The 23,185-nt window shown below is 39.2% G+C and overlaps 2 protein-coding genes across 2 annotated transcripts in view; both read right to left on the reverse strand.

Annotated features, from left to right (window-relative positions):
* Positions 1-15,063, reverse strand: part of USP49 (ubiquitin specific peptidase 49) — a 55,724-nt gene extending 40,661 nt beyond the window's left edge. Inside the window, 1 exon segment of the mRNA XM_019794415.2 lies at positions 14,986-15,063. The gene's annotated coding sequence lies outside the window, so the exon portion shown is untranslated.
* The window catches only part of MED20 (mediator complex subunit 20), a 43,914-nt gene continuing 35,732 nt past the window's right edge, over positions 15,004-23,185 (reverse strand). The window contains exon 6 of the transcript XR_004622076.1: positions 15,004-15,059. The gene's annotated coding sequence lies outside the window, so the exon portion shown is untranslated. The remainder of the gene's footprint in view (positions 15,060-23,185) is intronic.

Here is a 23,185-nt window from a genome sequence, read left to right on the forward strand (position 1 = left end):
ATCAAAACAATGTGGTACTGTCATAAAGACAAACAGACCAACAGAATAGGACAGAGAGCCCAGAAATAAACCCTGGAGATCTGTTTCACAACAATGTAAATATACTTCACAATAACAAACTGTACACTTAAAAATGGTTAAGATATAGTAAATTTCATATATTTTTACCTCATCAAAAAAAGAAGAAAAAGCATTAAAACATTTGTTCAACACAAACAAGACTCGTGACTTCAGAGTTTACAATCTCATGTGTAAGATAAGAAATAAACACACACAACCTAGATAGGTAAAGGCATCTCAGGTTGCCAGGGCAAACACCAAAATCTCTACTAAGAAGCAGGATAAACTATACCTCAAATAGTATTTACCTGAAAATGCTTCCAATTGATATGACTGATGCCGTCATTTGGGAGTTCACTCTACCCCAAGGTAATGTTTCTTCTAAACCAACAGTATCTACACCCACCAGTTCAGATGAATGAATTCCCCAACCACTAGTGTTCAGACCAATAATCTCACTAGCCGGGGTAAAACTGCTATCCGTTTTGTTCTTGGGAAACTGTTCTTTACTAGGAGATTATATCTCACCAACGTTCTTGGTGTTAAATGTCCTTTCTGTAATGGTAATGATAGCAGATGGTAGTTTGGGTTGGGGTGTGTGTGCGCGTGCGCGCGTACAAGTGTGTATTTGACGGATCTGTGAAGTTTTTAAAATCTGATAACCACTGTTTTAGATAAAGTCCTCTTAGAACGAAGCCTTGGAGGGCCTTTTAACCTAACTTATGATTCTGATTCTAAATGTCACAGTTGTCTAGAAATGGGCTTCTCATAGTACTTGCCAGCATTAGTGTTGGGTTCTTATGCTATAGCTTTCTTTTGGAAAGTATTATTCTTTATTAAAAGAACTTTTTATTATTTCATTTTCTGCTTTGCACAACTCTGAAAAATAGTTATGGTAGGTATTTTTAATACATCGTGTATAAACAAATGGAGAGGCAATATAGCATAGTGGTTAAAAGGTCAAGCAAAGCTGCCTGGGTTGGAATTCTAGCTCTGGGCTTATTAGTTATATACAGTCTTGAGCAAATCATCTCTTTGGGCCTCAATTTCCTTATCCATAATATAAGAACAGTAATAGTTTCTACTTCATAGGGTTGTTGTGAGGATTAAATGAGTTAATATGTAAAATGCTTAGAGCAATGCCTGGCACAGAGTTAGAGCTCTAGAAACGAATGTCAACGTACGTTGACTTGCTCCAGATCATAAGCTGGCACTGCCAACGAAGTGAGGACTGGGACTAGCTTGCTCTCTAGTAAGATCTTTCCATTGGATTCATACAAAGTCCCCTTTTCCCATCGGTCAAATGTTATAAGGGTAATGTAGAGGTACTTTTGGGCAAAGTATTACTCTGGGCTCTTATGAGTCACCTCTTCACCTTAGTCCCTGAAAATCTGATCCTGCCATTTTACGGCTGTGTTTACAATTTAAAGCCACCTTCATTCTGACCCCTTTCTGCCTACACTAATTGAAGCCTGACACATTTAAGGCTTTAAGAACTTGTAATATTAGTAAGCTCTGACGCCACCTTCAGTAGCCTCTCTCTCAAGCACGCTTTCTAAACATCTCTGCTTTGCATTCCTAAGTAGCTGGTGTGTGATGAGCTGAACAGAGATAATTCAAGCAGAATAGGAAAAAGAAACACTTTGAAGACACACTAAAGCAAAACTTCAAATGATACAGCACCACTGAGAACTCACAGAAATCACAGTGACAGATAAACCGAGGGAGCACGGATGAGCACCTGGAATATTTCTTTCTGAAGAGAGGAGAGCAGGTGCAAACTGTGCCAAATTCAGTACGTGGAGTCTGCAGCTACAAATCCCGGACCAGTATAGGCAGCTGGTGGGGACCCGCTAGGGAGATGGCAATTACTGGTCAGTGGCTGTCATCTTCAGCTACAAAGGGTAAAGTATGGCTCCCTACACCTGCATTCTTCAACTGGTTATTTATTTCAGTGCTAAAATAACAGTTGGCCTTGAAGCATATTTACCCATCTGCCTAAAAAATAAAAATAGAAAGAATCATACACAAAGGGAAAACACACAAAGGGTTTAATAAAATTTGTATTGAGCCATCTGACAGGTTCTCTCTTTTCAATCCTCTTTGTACCTTACTATAGAATAGTCCCTTAAAATCTGAGAACCCAACTTAGATAAGTTTTTATGAAGTCTGGAAGTGAGAACTTGTTTTTTTCTCTGAGGAGCCACTCTTCCTCCATAGGGTCATGTGCTTCAGAAGATGACCTCAGCACTAGCTCCAGAGGTGGGCCCTGAGAAGTGTCAGCCCGTTTGTGCGTGGCACTCCCTGGCAATGGTCACTAGGCCAGCAGTGGGCATGTGGCCAAGGCTTGCCAATCAAATTGAATGGAAGGGCATAATTCACATGTAGAGAAGAGGTATTCTCTCAGTGTAGGCATCTACTGGTTATCTCTTTTACATTGGTTGAGAGTTTCCCATTTTTTTTGTAGGCTAAATAATTTTATATTCTGCCCTGGACATTTTCAGTATTACGAGACTCTGCGTCTTGTTTAAATCCTATGGAAAATGTTGATATTTTTACTTTAGCAAGCAATCATCCTGGTTGGATTCCGGTCCCAAGTTCCAATGAACCTTCTGTGGGGTATGATTGAAATGTCATTTCTACATTTAAAGCCGTTGCAAAGCTATTCCGATATGTCTGGCAGGAGCACAACCCAGTGGCCAGTTTAGGACCCGGACAGTGATTCATCTCATAGCTCAACACTCAAAAGTTTCTGGTATGCTGCTTGGGAACAGATCCACGCATGTGACAATTGGGGGTGAGCCCAGGAGATCACAAACAACCTTATGGGGTTGCTTTCCTAAGCTCCTCCCTCTCCACTAACTCCTAGGTACTTTTCAGTTCTTCGGAGTGCCCCTTTCCTGTCTTCCAGCCAGAAACCTGGGGCTTTTATTATCATTCCACCACATAATTTGGAAGCTAGGGAGCAGGAAGACAGAGAAAGGAAAGAAGTAATGGGAGTACACCCCTACCTTTTTAGGATGACAGCTTCTCCAACTGGAGAGAAAGGTTCCCCCCACACCCCAGAGCTTCAGGCATCTGTAAGCTCCCGCTGCTGACATTGCCAGCACCAACACAAGATTTCCTGGGGGTTGGGGAATGACAGAATGATTAAAAAAAAAAGATTAAAAAAAAAATTTTTAAAGGGGGCAGTTTCTACCGCTCTCTCTGAGTACTAGGAGTCTTCTTTTCCACTCAGGTCAGAACTAGAGGGTTTATCCTAGACCTCTCTCTGTTCTTGCCTGGTGCCAACTTCCAGGTTTGGGCTGCACGAAATCCAGACAGAAGACGCTTGAAATAAAAGGGGAAACTCCCAGCTGGATGGTGGTACTTCAGATGCTGCTCTTCTCTAATCTCCCTGCTACTGTGACATCTCAGAATCCTCGAATTGTGATTCCATGTGTTCTACCCAGGTTTTTAGCTGCATTCGGTGGGAGAGCCTGGGTGGCATGTGCTTACCCTGTCTTATCCAGAAATGGAACTCTCCAGGGGCAAATATTTTAATATAGTAGTCACATATTCTTACAACAGAAAATCCATAACTCCGCAAATATTTTTTTTTTAAGATTTTATTTATTTATTTGACAGAGACAGCCAGCGAGAGAGCAAACACAAGCAGGGGGAGTGGGAGAGGAAGAAGCAGGCTCCTAGCGGAGGAGCCTGAAGTGGGGCTCGATCCCAGAATGCTGGGATCACGCCCTGAGCCGAAGGCAGACACTTAATGACTGCGCCACCCAGGTGCCCCCGCAAATATTTTTTAAGATGAGGTTCAAGTAGGATTTTAAATTAAAAAAAAAAGTAATTTGGGTTACAGAAAAATATTAAGTAACTCTACAAATTTTTTTTTAAAGATTTTATTTATTTATTCGACAGAGATAGAGACAGCCAGCGAGAGAGGGAACACAAGCAGGGGAGTGGGAAGAGGAAGAAGCAGGCTCATAGCAGAAGAGCCTGATGTGGGGCTCGATCCCATAACGCCGGGATCACGCCCCGAGCCAAAGGCAGACGCCCGACCGCCGTGCCACCCAGGCGCCCCTAAGTAACTCTACAAATTTAACCCATGCGTGACAAAAATCATGACAGTGGGGGGGCGCCTGGGTGGCTCAGTTGGTTAAATATCTGCCTTCGGCTCAAGTCATGACCCCAGAGTCCTGGGATCGAGTCCTGCATCAGGCTCCCTGCTCAGCAAGGAGTCTGCTTCTCCCTCTGCCCCTCATCCAGCTCATGCTCTCACTCTCTCTCTTTCTCTCAATCTCTCTCAACTAAATTAATAAAATCTTAAAAAAAAAATCATGACGGTGGTATACAAATGTCATAAGTTTGAGAAATGCTGTTCTATAGGACTGAAGCCTTGTATTTTTTTTAAAGATTTTATTTATTTGAGAGACAGAGTGAGCACGAATTGGGGGAGGGGCAGAGAGAGAAGCAGACTCCCCACTGAGCGGCGAGCCGGACAAGGGTCTTGATCCCAGGACCCTGGGATCATGACCTGAGCCACAGGCAGACGCTGAACTGACTGCGCCACCCAGGCGCCCCAGAAGCCACTGCATTTCAAGCTACTTCTATATGGTTCTATTTGTGTAACAGTAGTACTAATTTTAATTATGAATTAATATAAAATAAACTTCATATGAACCTGCTTGCACTCTGCTTTCTGTTAACTGACCCTAGAGTTGTTTCCTTCTGGCTATTATAGTATACGGAATACTGGGAAAGAACAAGGAAGGTCACACAGGGACCTATAAACACAGCCTTCCTCAGGAAGATGGGTCTGAAGGACTTGGAAAGGACAGAAGTAGAAGGGAGTGTTCCATACAGATTAGGCAGCACGTGAAAATTTCATGGAAGTTATCTTTTTTTAGAAGTCTTTTCTTTTTTAAGATTTTATTTATTTATTGGACAGAAAGAGACACAGCAAGAGAGGGAACACCAGCAGGGGGAGTGGGAGAGGGAGAAGCAGGCCTCCCACTGAGCAGGGAGCCCGATGCGGGGCTCAATCCCAGGACCCTGGGATCATGACCTGAGCCGAAGGCAGATGCTTAACGACCGAGCCACCCACGCACCCCAGAAGTCTGTCTCACTTAGCCTAAAGCTTAAGGAAACCTTCCCTGGACTCCCCGTACCTTCTTCACACCCTATATTATGGCATGCTAACTGTGATCCCTGCTTTCCTTTGTCCACCTTATTAGATTTTGAAGTCCTTGAGACCTGACACAATGACCATGTCATTGTCCTCTGTCATCCAGGCATCACATGGAGACTTATGCAGATCACTAGTAAATGAGGATTTAATGGATGGATGCATCTCCTAAAACCATGCTTAGTACAGACACAAAATCATAATGACTTCTCTCTCAGGAGAAGCAGCCGCAATACTACTGAACTAGGTTAATGTCAACTAGGAATTTAGCAGAATTGTTAAAGACTGCAAAGAAGAACAAAAATGCAAATGGGATGTGCGTGTGTCTGTGTATATAGGATGTGGTAATGTGTCGGGAGCAGTGTGCAGTATCCTAAGGGCTCCGTCCATATCTAGTCTAGCCCTGCTTCCCCATTACTCAGGCATTCTCCTGGCTGCTGAGCAGTCAAGTCTGTCCCCAACTGGAGAACTACCAAAACCAAAGGAAAATCCATTCTATGGAGAGCGACTTTTTCCCTTCATAATGGGTATAATCAATATTACCTCTTCCCCAGTGTTGTAATAAAAAGAGATTTGCATGATAATAGGTATCTAAGCTTATCTGCTCCAGCTGCTTTATTCTCTTAAATGAAGTCAAAATATTCATGTTATGAGATCACTGTGTTCCCTATCTCCTTCCTCCTTTCTGCCACCCATATCCAGTCGATCCCCAAGTCTTACCGATTCTTCCATCTGAATCTTGACTCTATTTCTGTCCATCACAATTTCACAATAAGGCTATCTCTCTGGCCTAGCTCCCATTATTCTCCGGCTCACGTATTCCTCTTTAGCCAATGGCCTCCTCACTGTTCCTCTGACACACCAGGTAACCTCTGATCCCAAGACCCATGCAATTCTGTTTCTGCTGCTTCAAATGCTCTTCCCTCAGATATCCGCATGGCTTGCTTCCTCACTTCATTCAGATATGTGCTCACGTGTTACCTTCTCAGTGAAGCTGTCAACTGGTCATTCTACACAAAAAATCATTCCCCACACAACACCAACACTCACTAAGAATTTCTTCCTCAGAAACAGAACCTGAATCTAATTTGTCTCTGGATTTTACTACTAATTTACAGACAACATAGTAAACAATCTAATAATGGTTAACTGACACTGGGATATAGTCACCAATATTCAGGCTGAAGGAAATTCTAGAGGACAAATTATTCAAATAGGACAAAGAGGTTTCAAAAGAAAAAGAGTGGAGGGAGTCAAAAAAGAGAAATACTATCAGCTAATTGCAATGTTTGAACTTTATTTGGATCCTGATTCAAATGAGCAAACTATTTTAAAAAATGAAATAACTGGGGAGATTTGCACATTGACTAACATATTTGGTGATACTAAGGAATTACTGTCAATATTTACATGCGTGATAATTATTGTGGTTATGTTTATAAAAAATAATTCTTATCTTTTAGAGGCACATAATAAACTATTTATAGATTAGATAATATAATGTCTAGGATTTGTTTCAAAAGAATCCAGGAGTAGGGTAAAGGAGAGGGAAGGGGTATAGATAAGTTTGAAATTTCTTTCTTTCTTTCTTCCTTTCTTTCTTTCTTTTTCTTTTCTTTTCTCTTCTTTTTCTTTTTTAAGATTTTATTTATTTATTTGACAGAGAGAGAGACAGCCAGCAAGAGAGGGAACACAAGCAGGGGGAGTGGGAGATGAAGAAGCAGGCTCCTAGCAGAGGAGCCCAATGTAGGGCTCGATCCCAGGACCCCAGGATTACGCCATGAGCCGAAGGCAGACGCTTAACGACCAAGCCACCCAAGCGCCCCAAAGCTTGAAATTTTCTATAATAATTTTAATTATGGAAAACAAAACTCATTATAAGTTTTGCTGTTGTTTGTTTGTTGGTTTTAAGTAGGCTCCATGCCCAGCACAGAGCCCAACACAAGGCCCGAACCCACAATCTTGAGATCATGACCTGAGCTGAGATCAAGTCGGACCCCCAACCTACTGAGCCACCCAGGAGCTCCAGGGTTCATTATAAGTTTAGCAAAGGAGGGGCACCAGTCAGTAGAGCATGTGACTCTTGATCTTGGGGTGGTGAGTGTGAGCCCCATGTTGGGGGTAGCTTACTTAAAAAAAAAAAAAGTTTAGCAAAGGACAACAGGAGTCCTGTTTCCTCATATTAATCTTATATGCTTAAAAAAATAAAACTAATAGTGTACAGAATATAAAACTGTAAGAGTAAAGCTCTCCCTCTGCTTTCTATCCCTGTTGCCTCTCTAGAGGTAACTACTGTTAACTGAGCATCCTTCTGGAGTACATTTCCAAAAATATTTTATGCATTTAGAAACATAATTTTTAACATAAATCAAACTTTATCAGACACATTATTCTATATCTTTTTTTTTTCTTTAACTTAACACACCTTGGATATTTTCCCATAAATCTGGCTTTATCTCACTGTTTTTAAAGACTATATACCATATTTTATGGTATGAATTGCATAATCCATTTAACTAACTCCTCTGCGAGTGAAGAATTAATGCTATTTTCAAACAATGCACCATGGGTATTCTTTGGCATATATCATGACACACTTATGCAAGTCTATGAGATAATTTGCAGAAGATGAAGTGCTGTGTCAAAGGATATACGCATTTAAATTTTGGCTAGATATCATCCAGCTGCCCTCCAAGAAGGCTGCACTGATGTACATGCTCTCCCTCACCTCCCATCAGTAGTATTTGAGAATGCATGTTTCCCCATACTAGGGATTGACACATCTTTAAATAATTTTCAATCTCACATTTGAAAAATTATATACACGATATATATATTTTGTTTGTGTGCCTTTAATTATGGTGACTATTGATCTTTTTTTCTCTTTATCTGAACTGTCCATTCATGTCTTTTACATTGGGTTCCTGGTCTTTTATAATTGATTTGTATAAACACTTTATATGCTAATGAAATCAGAGTACTTGCTTCCAAAAAGGAAAAAAAAAATGGCCCTCAAATTAAGATTTAAAAATAGGGTACTTGGGTGGCTCAGTTGGTTATGCAACTGCCTTGGGCTCAGGTCATGATCCTGGAGTCCCAGGATCGAGTCCCACATTGGGCTCCCTACTCCCTACTCAGTGGGGAGTCTGCTTGTCCTTCTGATCCTCTCCTTCTCATGCTCTCTGTCTCTCTCAAATAAATAAATAAAATCAATCAATCAATAAATAAATAAATAATTTAAAAAAATACTAAAGATTAGCTTAAAAACATGGGTATGTACTATTATCTACCAAGAACTCCTGTGACTGAAGTCAACTTTCTGTAATAGTGTACGATATGATTATAGGACATTCAGATAAATGCCAAAAAACAAAGAAAGGAATACAGAAGACATGTCAAATGTTCATATTTCCAAAAAACCATGACATTCACATATGGTGTTCAAATTTACTAATTTCCCCTTGCACTTCTTCCTACCTTACCCTCAGTCCTTGATATGGCACTCCTATTCACCTGACTTGAAAACCTGACATTCCCTTTAACTCCTTATTCATGTCACAGTCAAGATGGTTATCAAAGCCTACTAGTTCGTATTCAGAAATGAGAGTACCAGACTCAGGGCTAAGTTCTTTGTTACAGTAGCTCATTTAAGAGAATGGATTCAAACGCACCTCCCCACACACACTTCTTAAACCTAATTACCTTCCTCATTGCTACTGCTCTCTCCCCCAAATCTAGGCCCTTAACACTGAAGGCCATTCATCACTGCTTTAGTGCCAGTTGATCTTGACGCCTCGTTATCTTTTTAGATCTACTATGTATCTTAAATATTATCACTAAATTAAACAAAAACAGCACTTTCATCCTATATTGTGTTCCCCTGCTTAAAACTACACAATGGTTGGGGTGCCTGGTTGGTCAGTCAGTAGAGCATGAGACTCTTGATCTTGGGGTCATGAGTTCAAGCCCCACATTGGGCGCAGAGCTTACATTAAAAAAAAAAAAACCCACAATGATCTATCTAATATCCAACAGATAGGTGATAAACAGAAAGCGTATTTATTTTAAAAGCCTACCTTAAACCCAGCATTACTTTTAACTGGGCCTGTGACTTTAAATTTGTTTCCATATTCATTAAAATGAGGTATATAGATATCTCTATGCCTTAGAGTGGATGTGATGATTGAATGAAATGCTTTATGTGACAGTGCCTACCATATAGAAGTTGCTCAAAAAATAACAGGTGAATAGCACTAATGTGAATGAATATTCTAACCTCAATAGAATTTGAAGGGATTTTTGAGTTAGAGAAAAGACAAGTGTCTAACACAATTCCTGATATGTTGCATGCACTCAGTAATGCATGTTAAAACCGGGGCTTCCAGTAAAACATGGCAGAATGTATACACATTTATCTCCTTTCCTCTCAAAATCCCAGTAAAATCACAGCAAAGGGTAATAAAGGGCATAAATTCATAAGGACAGAAAGAGTGGGAGATGACAGAATAGTACATAAGAGTTACCAAAATTTTGCACTCTGGAAAACAAACAGAAGAATGGGAAGTGTAACAGACAAAAGCATGCTAAAATTTAAATGTCACTCACACCAGGGTGAAATAAGCAAACAAGCTAGTTAGAACTTCAGAACCTGGAAAGGCCCAGAAATTAGAGGCTCCACATACCTCTGAAGGTAGAGGTAACGTGTGGGATTTAAGGGGTTTAAAAAGAAAGAGGTTCGTTGGACCCCTTGAAAGGATCCCAGTTTCCCCCATCTCCGCCCTGAGTAGCAGTCTATGGCTTACCCACTGGCAGAAGAGAGGGATTTTATTTGAACCCTACATGTTCTGGTCTTTGGAACACCAGGCACAGCTGGAGAATGGATACCTGGCAGGTAGCAATGCTGAACAGACAACAGCCATTTGGTGCATTCTGCTTAAAAAGCTCCTTTAAAGGGAACCTGCATGGCTCAGTAAGCATCTGCCTTCAGCTCAGGTCATGATCCCAGCATTCTGGGATCGAGCCCTGCATCAGGCTCCCTGCTTCTCCCTCTCCCACTCCCCCTGCTTGTGTTCCCTCTCTTGCTGCCTCTCTCTGTCAAATAAATAAACAAAATCTTTAAAAAAAAAAAAAAAAAGCTCCTTTAACACCTTCAATAAAGGGAAGGTCACAATGCCACCCAATCAAAAAAAAAAAGTTTCTATTAAAGTGTATCTTAAAAATTAAAATTATCTTTAGAGACAATTTTTGGTCATTCACAATTCGAATGTCAGTTTCTTTTTCCATTAATATTCTAATGATATTCCCATTCATCTGCATGTGGAAACGACTGGAGTTAGTGATATGATAGACGTCCAGCCGGCGAGCAGGAGTCTGATGGCNCAAAATCTTTAAAAAAAAAAAAAAAGCTCCTTTAACACCTTCAATAAAGGGAAGGTCACAATGCCACCCAATTAAAAAAAAAAAGTTTCTATTAAAGTGTATCTTAAAAATTAAAATTATCTTTAGAGACAATTTTTGGTCATTCACAATTTGAATGTCAGTTTCTTTTTCCATTAATATTCTAATGATATTCCCATTAATCTGCATGTGGAAACGACTGGAGTTAGTGATATGATAGACGTCCAGCCGGCGAGCAGGAGTCTGATGGCCGCATTAGTTAACCTTCAAGTCATATTAAGTGACTCAATCTAATGAGCCAAGTAATCTCTTTCTGTATAAAAGTCTATTAAACAAATTACAGGGTCTTAGGAGCAACTCACCAGGCAAGGAAAATCTCATCCATGTATGAACACTTTTCTTCAAATGAAAAACAATTAGAATAAATTTAACATGAGTTGGTATTTAATTTTTTTAAGTTAAATTTCTTGACAAAAGGGGCACTAGCTTGAAAACAAGATTCAAACAGCCACAATAAGGGTGATTAGATAGGCCACCTTTATTGTTCCACGTACCATCTGAAAAATCCCAAACCATTTGGTACTTTTTTTAAAAAATTATAATAAAAAAGATTACAAAATGTCAAGCAGTTTCCACTCTATCCTTAGCAGCCAGCCACTGAGAACTACCAGCCACTGCTCAAGACACAGAGGCGTGAGCACCACGATGGCCATCACCAACTCTGAGAGTTCTCCTTGAAGGGGGAGCTGTGACTACAGCAAAGAACTCCAAAGCTGGAATGGAACCTCCATGAGGACAGACATGTTTGTTTTTATTTTGTTCACTGATTTACTTCCAGTCCCTAGAACATGGCTGGAACATAGAAGATGCTCAATTAATACAGTCAAATAAAAGGCTGTCCTGAAAGGTCCTTTAGGTCCTCCCAAAGTTGGGAGCAACCAATACAAAGAACACTCCAAATATAGCACATTACAGGTGGGGTCACTGGTAAGCTTGGATGGTGTTCCTACTAAAGTCAAGCCCTCCTTTCTCTAGATTTCCACAGCTCCTTATAATCTGGAATAGACCCTCCAGCACAATTATGAAAAAGGAGCAAAAGTTTCACTTCTCTAGATCAGAAGACATAGCCTCAGTCTATCAGGATGTCCATAGAATGTACAGGGAGATGTCACGTGGTGGGCACTGCCTACCACTCGCAATCTGCTCAATCACTAGACAGGAGCACCATGACTTTCTGGCCTAGACTGGGGTCACTGTTCCGTTCTAACATAGAAACAAACCTTAGTGCTTCTCACTGCAAATCTGGAGAAGAGTGGCCTTCTTTTACATTTCTGCAAATCTCTTCAATGTCTGGATTAAGGAACACAGCCAGATTCTCCTATCTGTTTCTGTATTCACTTGGTTACACACCACGTAACCTTTGGAAAACTACACTACCTACCTGTGAGGAAATAATGTTCTAGTATTGTTATGAACATAGTTTTGACTCCTGAAAGAGTCTCAGCGGTCCCTGAACCACTCATTAAGACACTGTTGTAAAAGAGATGCATGCTAAAAGCCATAGTTTTGACCAACACCTAGAAGGGATTCTCAAACAGGAAATGGGAGTTAAAAAAGATGGAGAGGAGAGAGGAAAACATCGCTGACCATGTGTGGCCACACTTTAAAGAAAGCCAAAATATTTTATCAGTGTTGTTGTTATGTTAAATGTGGCTTACCCTTTCTACTTTACCATATTTCAACGGGAAATGAATTGCTATGTGAAGGGAAAAAAAGCCAATGCTTCTCTCTGACAAGACACAGCCCAGAACAAAAACCACATACTATAACTCCTTCCAGTTCCTAGACAAGTGTCGATTGTTAATGTATATTGACTTTTTAGACCATTACTTCTAAGTGACATTCTAATTATAAGACCCATAAGTCACCTTTCTCCTGCCTTTCCTTTCCTTGCATAACTTTCTGCTGTCATTCAAATATTATTTAACAGGACAAAATAACAATTTCCAATCACTAACCAGTTCCGAACTGTTAGCACAGTTCAATCTTTCTGAGAGCCCATTTCTACAAACAGCAGCTAAATGGCAATCTACAAATCAACTCATTCTAGTCCCTTTTAAACACATATATATCGGTCCTTAGCTAGGTGTAAGTGATTTTCTATCTACTGCAAATGATTCGTAATGAAGCAAAACAGCTGTATTCATTTAAGGATGGTCCAAGACAAATATTTATTTATGGATAATCATTTCACATCATTTTTCCCATGCTTAAGAGATACATGATTTCAAATTTTCCTTCCCACAGGCAAGCAAAATCAGATTAGTTATGGTGACTTTTTCAGGAAATATTTGGCTTTATTGTCTTATTTATTTATTTAATAATATTTTTTATTATATTATGTTAGTCACCATACACTACATCCCTAGTTTTTGATGTAAAGTTCCATGATTCATTACTTGCGTATAACACCCAGTGCACCATGCATACGTGCCCTCCTTACTACCCATCACCAGCCTATCCCATTCCCCCACCCTCCTCCCCTCTGAAGCCCTCAGTTTGTTTCCCAGAGTCAGTAATTGTCTTATTTAAATTTACACCCACCTTAAATAACCTTATACGAGTTTATTAACTGGGCTAGCAGTTACGGGCTCTGGAACAGAGAGGACCTAGGTTTGAATCCCAAAGCTGCCACTTGAAATGTGACTTTGGGCAAGTTACTTCATCTGTGCCTCAACTTCCAGAGCTTTTAAAATAAAGATAGTAACAGAATCTTCCTCATAAGTAGATGCTGGGATTGAATGAGATAATGATAAGTGGCTAAAGCACTTAAAACAGTGCCTGACACATAAGAAGTATTCAGTAAATGTTAACTTGTTTTTATATATTAGTCTTCTCAAATAGTCACAGCAGAGAGAATGGTCCATAATAATCTAATAAGGCCCCAGGACAATAAGGAGGAAAATATTAAGAAGAGATGACTATCTTAGTGGCTTTCCTTCCTAAAAATAGGCAATTGCACGACATGAAAAAGTGCTGACATGCCATGGAAAAGATATCAAAGACATTTTCATAATTATTACAATTCTGTGAAACAAGAAAAAAGAAACTGAAAGAGACTGGTCTTTCAAAATAGACTGAAGGAATCCTAACAGAAAAATCTGACATATCTATCTAGAAACAAGAGAATCATGCATCCTTCTTTAACACAGATACTTCTATGGACAAGATAAAACTATCACAGCCAGAAGATAATTTTTATTCATGTGGATCTGTAAGCATCATATATACACCACGAGATACACAGTAAGAGCTGAAGGTGTAGGACTCTGTTCCCACACAAAGCCTAGCAGCAGACTCTGAGAGAATCGAAGCTTGAAGCCAAAAAGAACCCTTTCATGAAAATTTTAAAAATCCTTGCCACCAGGATTACCCTTATCCAAGATGGCTTAACTCCTGCAGTATATCCAAAAAAGATTCGTCTGTGGAGGGCCGGCACATAGAGATGCTAACTGGAGTACATATGACAACTATAGCTAACATTTATTGAACACTTAGTATGCTTCAGGCATTATTCCAAGTTTGTTAGATGTATTATCCAATTAACCCTCAACATCACGATGAGACAGGAATTTTACTGTCCCCACTCATACCCAAGGAATTAAGTTCATGAAGAAATTAAGTTGCCCAAATGTCAAGTTAATGATGCCTAGTCAAAAACAGTCTGGCTTCTAAATCCAAGTTTTTAATCATTAGGCAAAGAAGAAGGTTGCACAAATACGTATCATACACTTATATAGCATGGGAGGGGGCTAAGTTTTAGGGAGAGGGTTTTGGTTATCTATAATGTTTGAATTATTGACAATAAGAATGTATGGACGTGTAGGATTAAAACATTTTATACCTCACAAATTTAGTCACACGTTTTATCGGGCTTTCTGGAATTCCATGGACACAACCTCTACTTGCCTAAATGAACAAGACCCCCACAGTTAACCTAAACTCTCTGCCACTGGCAGTATTTGGAAAATGAGAATCCAACCACCAATAAGCTTCAAGACCTACCCTAAACTTATTTTTTAGTATGGTTGCTAATCTCCAGATCCTACCTTTATCTTCAAATATAGCTGTGTCCCCTCTTAGCTTAAGTTAACTCACAGGACTGAGAAATTCACAACAGTTAAGAAGGAAGCAGGTGGTGAAAGTTCAGAATGGGAATAAGACAAATACAGTGACTGATCATTCACCCTAATGGTATACCAACTTTGGCCACTTACTACAGATTGGCCATACATAACACTATTATGAATAATTTTCATTAATCTTTTTATTATAGTTTTATTTCTTACCCATTAAACAAGTTTTTTCCATCTTCTTCCATATCATTCCACAGCCATTGATTAGGTTTCCTCTTCTCTATTACCTACGGGGGAAAAAACTGATAAGGTTGGGCTAATGTACAGCAAAAGAAAAGCAATTTTATGAATTTTATTTATAAATTCAAAAAGGATCAATACCTAGGATATGTAGCTATGTGGAGTTTAGGCTTAAAAGCCCTATGAAACAGCTATTAACTTCAGGAGTAATGACTTCAATAATTACAATAGTGATCTTGAAAATTGAGAAATTATAAGTCAGCTTAATTCTGAAAACTATTAATAAGACTCCGTGTGTCCAAATATCTGCCATCTAGGTTCCACTTACATCATTTAAACTACTGCAATATACTTTGGAATGGGGAGGGGTGGGATTACAGATACATAAAACAAATCACTACAGCAGGAACAAACTAAAAACGTTGATGACATCCTTTAAATGGTCTTTAAAAATAAAGTACCTAACAAGCAAATTTCAAGCTTACCTCCTAGAGAAACTTGCTGAATTCCGACATTTTCTGGTGTCATGCAAGGCAAGAGTACAGGACACAGAGTAGCAAAGACCCGTTATCATGGTGTCCACTAACTAGTACAAGACCTTAAGCAAATTCCTTAAGCAAATTCCTTAATTTTTCTGAGCCTGTTTCCTACTATACTTCAGGGCACGGGTGTAAGTACTATCTGAGAGCGTAGGTAAATGCTAGGTCACTGCTTGGCACATTAGCAGATGATCAACAAAGGTTCAGCTCCCTTCCTTCCCTTCTTTTTATCTTTCTACCTTCAGAGCAATTTTCAGGGCTTGAGAGGAGAAAGTCCATTCTTGAAAACCTTCCTCACCTTATTCTGTCCAATAATAACAATGATGATGATAGCTGCTGATGGCATTTATACAGTTTTAAATGTGTGCCAGACACTCGTCTAAGCACTCTCACACGTATTAACTCATTCACTTCTTACAACGATGAGTTAGGTATTATCTTTATTCCCATTTCACAGACATTGAAACTGAGGCACAAATAAGTTCCATACTTACTAAGTGGCAGAGCTGGGATTCAAAATCAGGTTTTTGCTCTGAAGAAATACTAGAATCAAAGACTAACATCAGAGTGACAGCAGTGATGCCCTTCCTCGAAGAGCTCTCTAATATTAATGTAGTCAGATAGGGAACGTTCAGATGGCTCACCAAGTAGAATAGATTCATATTTTAGGTAATTCAGGTTATCTAAATTAGGTATCTAATTAGGTAATTAAGGTATTAAGGAGAAAGCTAGGCTGGATATCAGCAAACCTGGGTTTCAGTCCACACTCTGCCACTCAAGAGTTTCGTGATCTCCAGGCCCACTCAAATTTGAAATTCCATAATTTGTACATACCACCCAGAGAAAATAATAATGTAAAAAGAAACATATAACACTTTACATTTCAGAGCACAGTATGGATAGCATGAACAAAAAGGTTCAAGGTCTGCTGAACCTTGAACTGTTCTAAGTTCAAAGATTCTAAGTTATTAGTTGCCATTAATTAATGGCTCTGCCTAACGGTTTAAGTTCAAATTTAGGACCTCTGCACAGAAACTTCAAAATGGACAGATTTATGGTTTTCTGTGAAACACAAAGGGTGCTAGGATTGCACTTACATACTCTGACCGTGGCTCTGGATAATTTAGGTGATAAAATCTAAGTTCACTTGCCAAATGAATTGATTTCTTAGAAGCTGTTTATTAAAATGCTTTTTCACCATTAAATAGAAATGTGGTCCATGGGTTTATGAAGCTGTGTTATACAGTATACATGGAATGTCAACCTAGACTATGAGCTTCCTGAGAACAGATTACTTCTCATTCATTCTAGTGTCTTATTGACTTAATATATATTGTTGGTTGAATGAATTATTGATAGGGGACCTCTTCTTTTATTTTTTATTTATTTATTTTTAAAGATTTTATTTATTTATTTGACAGAGAGAGAGACAGCCAGCGAGAGAGGGAACACAAGCAGGGTAAGTAGGAGAGGAAGAAGCAGGCTACCAGCAGAGGAGCCTGATGTGGGGCTTGATCCCAGAATGCTGGGATCACGCCCTGAGCCAAAGGCAGACGCTCAACGACTGAGCCACCCAGAAGCCCCAGGGGACCTCTTCTTTTAAACTGACCTTTATCTCAAATTTTACTTCTTGGGCAATATGCTTTCTAATATTTACAAAGTATTTTCAATTAAAAACTTCACATGGCAGGGGCACCTGGGTGGCTCAGTTGGTTAGCATCTGACTCTTGATTTTGGCTCAGGTCACTGCCCTCCACGCTCAGTGCAGAGTCGGCTTAAGATTCTCTCCCTTTTGCTCTGCCCCTTCTGCCCTCCCCTGCTCAGGCACTCTCTCAAATAAATAATTAAAAAAAAAAAAAAGCAAACCCCACAAAACCCAAAAACTTCACATGGCATTTATCACTGCAAACTGTAATTTTTTTCATCTCTCCACATGTATGTGTTTGTTTTAGAACAAAACACCTCACATTGTTTTAGCCTTCCAAAATAAAAACAAACTGGGACCAATACAATGACATATAAGAGATCCAGACTCTCAGACTAAAAGATGGTCAAGCCCCACATTAGAAATGTTCTTCCCTAAATGCCTGTGTGGCTCAATTAAGTGCTGGACTCTTGGTTTTAGCTCAGGTCATGATCTCAGGGTCCTGGGATCGAGCCCAGAGTCTAGCGCTCCGCACTCAGCATGGAATCTGCTTAGGATTCTTTCCCTCTTCCTCTTCCCTCCCCCGGCTCACGCTCACATCTGTAAGGGTGCGTGCGCGCGCTCTCTCTCTCAAATAAATAAATAAATAAATATAAATACAACTTTAAAAAAAGTTTTAGAAATCCACCTGCTTCGATTGACTTCCATATCTAGTAATAAGATACTAAATGGGTCTGTTTATTTATAAGAGGCATAAGAACACGGAAGAGTGCAAGACCCTTAGATTTAGAATCCTAAGGCTTGGGTTTAAGCCTCAGGTTATCCACTTATTAGCAGTGTAAACTTGGGCAACTCACTAATGTCTTGGAACCTCTACCTTCTCACTTGTAAATGGATATAACATCAGCTCTACTCCTTTCCAAGGGTGCTGCATAGATCAAATAAGAAAGCGTGTGTGTAAGTGCACTGTAAGCGGACAAGAGCTACACATGGGTTAGCTCTTCTTTCCTTATGACCAAAAATAGCAAACACTTTAGATCCTTATTCTGGTGAGAAGAAACACTGATAATGTGAACATTCCAGGGGCTTGGGGGAGCATGCAAGGATCAAAGAACCTGATCTTTCCTGTGGAGCTAAAGAATCCTAAAATGTGTTTGGTATCTGCATCTTTATTTTAGTTAAATAACATCCTGGTCTTAACTAACAGCTTATAGGGATTAAAGGGCATAAGATCTTTCTTCTCACCAAAAAATAAAATGACTTAAAAGCAAGAGCAGATACACTTGCGTTCTCCCCAATCATCCCAGATAAATATATGCAAACAAAAGCAATACCAAATCCCATTTAGTTTGTAGAGCTGCAGTGGCAGCCACAAAAATGGCCTTCCGTCTAGCATACACCAGAATTGTACTCCATTACTGTGCTTAAATCTAATCCCACTTTTCCACTCCCCACATACAATAAATAGTATTAATTGGTAGAGTTCAGTCTGCCAGCATTCATTCAAACCATTTTAAAAACATTAGCTGTCATTACCAAGCACGTTTTATAAATACTATACAATTTTGTCAGCACAGAGCAGCAATTTTAATGGGAAGAGAACATTTAATGAACATTTATTTTACTCCTACTAGATACCACGCCAAGTGAGGTTTTCACGTATATTTGCTCGGTTAATTCTCACAATGAGGTAGGTACCAGTGGCACTCTATGGATGAAGAATGGATATTTGAATTGGTTGTTAAGTGACTAGTCCAGGATCACAAAGGAAAAAACAGCAGTACCTAGGCCCAAGATAATTGCTTTGAATTAGTGCAAGTCCAGTAACTCTACATCAGTGGCAAAGAACAGGAGGTTTAAGTAAAGTTTTCTGTCGTGGTAAAACTTAGTGGGCAGTTAGCGATATCCTGAGGCACTTTACATGCCTTGTTCAAGAGGGGACTGAGCTGTAAATCTGCACTCCTACAGAAACAGTTTCTGATTTTAAAATTTAAACATTAAGACTAATTATCACTGCAGGCTGGCTCTGTCAGTAGAATTTTGGGGTCATGAGTTGAAGCCCCACAAAGGCGTAGAGATTACTTAAAAAAAAAAAGAAAGACTTACCACTGCAGCTAGTTGTTTTTAGAGAAAATACTGCAAAGGAAACATAAATTCACTAGCGTCAATAACAGTTTTATAAAGAAGGTATCTCTTGGAGATCATGTCTAAACAAGTGCCAAATATTACTGTGTCTTACAAACATGAAAATCTTTTAAGTAAGAATTTTGAATATTAGAAAAATGTTTCCTATAATCACAGCTCTTCTTTTAAAAATGAAAGCTAACTCTAACTTACATGTCACCATTCTCTATACTATAAGCATAAAGTGATACTGTTGGTTTTCCCTGAAAATTCCCTTTAAAATGTTTATTTATAAAATACATATTAAAATACTAAAATTATTTTAATATTAAATTCTTCTATACTATATTTATATTATTAATATTTAATATCAAAATATTAAATATTAAAATAAACATTTTGTTTTATTTTTTTTTTTAAAGATTTTATTTATTTATTTGACAGAGATAGAGACAGCCAGTGAGAGAGGGAACACAAGCAGGGGGAGTGGGAGAGGAAGAAGCAGGCTCATAGCGGAAGAGCCTGATGTGGGGCTCGATCCCAGATCGCCGGGATCACGCCCTGAGCTGAAGGCAGACGCTTAACCGCTGTGCCACCCAGGCGCCCCAAAATAAACATTTTAAAGGGGCTCTAAAAATGGACAATACTAAGCATACAATAAGGTTTAGATAAATTGATGGACTATTTATCCATGCCAAGCGATGAGATGTTAGGAGCGTTTGGATAAGAACTGGATAAGAACCAAAACCCTGTAGAGCTTTCCAACAAAACAGTTCTAGCAGAAACAATATAGAGCTCAATGGCTACCCTGTTATCTGGTTTAAGTATTCCAAGATACAAAATAAACCCAGATCTTAAAAATATAAAATTGTATCAAATTATAAAACAATACCCTATTAGGCGTTGTGGTTAAGAGAGCAGGTTTAGGCATCAGGTTGGCTGGATTAGAATCTCAGTGGGACCCAATCCGCAGCCGGGGCTCAGTGTCCTCATCTACCTCATGCAGCTGCTAGGGAGTCAGGATGTGGAAAGTGCTCAAAAGGATCAATGGGATAATAGCATCATCTATTGTTTTTCTAGTATTACCTTGTGTAAAAAATTAAACACATATGTAAGAAGATTGAAGGCCTCTCGTTATTGAGCTGATCCATTTCCAAGTTTAGAATTTAAAACATAATAAAAAGAAACAAAATCCTAACTTTCCTGATAACAGTCAGGATGGTGGTTAACCTGGCGTGGGGTGTAAGGAGCACCACACAGGGAACTTTTACACTTACAGGATGGTTATATTGGCTTTTGTTTCACTGGTCTTTAAAATGTGCATACATTTTGGGGGACCTGGCTGCCTCAGTTGGTAGAGAGTGCGACTCTCGATCTCAAGGCTGTGAGTTTGAGCCCCACACTGAGTGCAGAGATTATTTAAAAATAAAATCTTTAAAAAAATCTTAAGATAAAATGTACATGTTTTAAAATATATTTCACAACAAAAAAATTAGAAAAAATAAAAGTTAATACATTTCCAAAGTATAATTAGAAAAGCACTGCTTAATCGGAGAAGAGGGGGAGAGGAAAAAAAGCAAAAAATGAAACCAATGCTCCATCATTCTAAGTGTACTAGGTTACTTCAGATTACGTATGCAAAGCTTAGCTCAGTTATGGAAACACTTCCATTGGACTCCATTCAATCCTAAGAGACATTTTTCTTTGTGTGTTAGTTCTTACAAAGGGTGTCACCGATTCACTGGGAGCACCTCTTTATGATCATGAAACCTGGAGGTTGTCAGGAATCTNAATCTTTAAAAATAATAATAAAAAAAAAATGAAACCAATGCTCCATCATTCTAAGTGTACTAGGTTACTTCAGATTACGTATGCAAAGCTTAGCTCAGTTATGGAAACACTTCCATTGGACTCCATTCAATCCTAAGAGACATTTTTCTTTGTGTGTTAGTTCTTACAAAGGGTGTCACCGATTCACTGGGAGCACCTCTTTATGATCATGAAACCTGGAGGTTGTCAGGAATCTCAGAGGACTTCTCTTACAACATGTTCACTTTCCACATAAGGGAACATTAGACTCCTGAGCTTCCAAACAACAGGCTTTCTCCCACTCTGCTCCCAGCTGTTACTGCGAGCCACCAATGTGACGCAAAGGAAGGGGTGGAGCCCTTTCTTTCAATTGCTTGGAAATAGTGACTAGGGAAAAAGTGAATTTATACCAACCATCAGGAATCTAAGACCTAATATGTACCCCAACAGACACTGGCACCTACAGAGGAGCCCAGTACCTCAGTCAAAGAAGGTATTCCATAAATATGTAAGTAAATTTAGTCAATAAATATGTAAGTAAATTAAGTCAAAAGTACAATGAAGGGGTTCTGCCCCAAAGATTTTACATAGAAATGAAAATTACCAAAGAATTCTATGTCAACACATAATGAATCTGGCAGTGTGCTGTGGACAAATGTACCACGTATAGAATATAGGAGGGAATGGGGAAATAAGACAAAAGATTTATGTCCCAGGTCTCAGTTAATGAAGCATCTGCCTTTGGCCCAGGTCATGATCTTGGGGTCCTAGAATCGAGCCCCATGTCGAGCTCCTCACTCAGCGGGAAGTCTGCTTGTCCCTCTCCGACTCTCACCCCCCTCATGCTCTGTCTCTTGCTCTGCTCTCTCTCTCAAATAAATAAATAAAATCTTAAAAAAAAAAAAAGATTTATGTCCCATGGGGTAAAATGGAGGAAGAAGCCTAGACGAGAAGAATTGAGAACTGAGTTTTGAAAAGCTGGTAAAGACAGTGCTCTAGGATTGCTACAAAGAAACCTGTTGATATTTTTGTTAACACCTGCTTCCCTTTCCCACATTACTTTCATTTTTTTTTTTTAAATTTTATTTATTTATGTGACAGAGATAGACAGCCAGCGAGAGAGGGAACACAGCAGGGGAGTGGGAGAGGAAGAAGCAGGCTCCCAGTGGAGGAGCCCGATGTGGGACTCGATCCCGAAAAGCCGGGATCACGCCCTGAGCCAAAGGGAGCCGCTTAACGACTGCGCTACCCAGGCGCCCCTACTTTCACATTTTAACAGGCATCCTGATTTATTCTAAATTATTTCACCTGCTATAATTATATTCAGGAAAGCATTTCCACCTTCCCTCTCAAAGAACTTCTGGAACCCACTGGGAATGGAACAGGAGGAAGAAAAAAGAGAAACTTTTTAAATGCTTACTATAAATTCTTCAAAACAGAAACATCTTTAGATGGTAAAATACACATTTTCTCAAGTTTGAAGTTCACCAAAATAAAACCGGACCCTAAAAATTAACAGAAAGAAAAACATTAAAAAAAAATCCCCCACACTCATGACTGCAAACTTATAGCATATGCAAAGTTAACAGGACATTTGGTTCATATAAGCAACAGAGAAAGGGCTTCTATTTCCAGTTACTTTAATGGGAGAAGACAGAATCATGGTGGTAAGGAAAAGACAACTGGAGAAGAGACTCAGTTCCAGTTCTAGATGGATAAGCAAACATAAATAGGCCACTTCTGCACTCTGGGTCTGCTTCCACGTCCATAAAAAGAACATTTAAGTTACTTAATGGCCTACAGTTCTATTATTCTATCTGTAAAGTTCCTAAAGCCACTCATATATCAATCTCTTTTAGCAAGCTACATGTTAGGCATTAATCCATGAGGATAGCAAAACGCAAAATGAATTTATGTTATCCAGAATTCTGTACTGTAGCAAAATTTTGCAATTGCCACTAGCCATCCACCCACCTATTAAATCTTGTACTGAAACAGGGCATTAGAGAAGTAAGTTTGGATTTTCAGTGAAACATGATGCACTGGACACCTGTAT

This window comes from Ailuropoda melanoleuca, chromosome 19 (assembly GCF_002007445.2).
Source record: "Ailuropoda melanoleuca isolate Jingjing chromosome 19, ASM200744v2, whole genome shotgun sequence".
Lineage (NCBI taxonomy): Eukaryota > Metazoa > Chordata > Mammalia > Carnivora > Ursidae > Ailuropoda > Ailuropoda melanoleuca.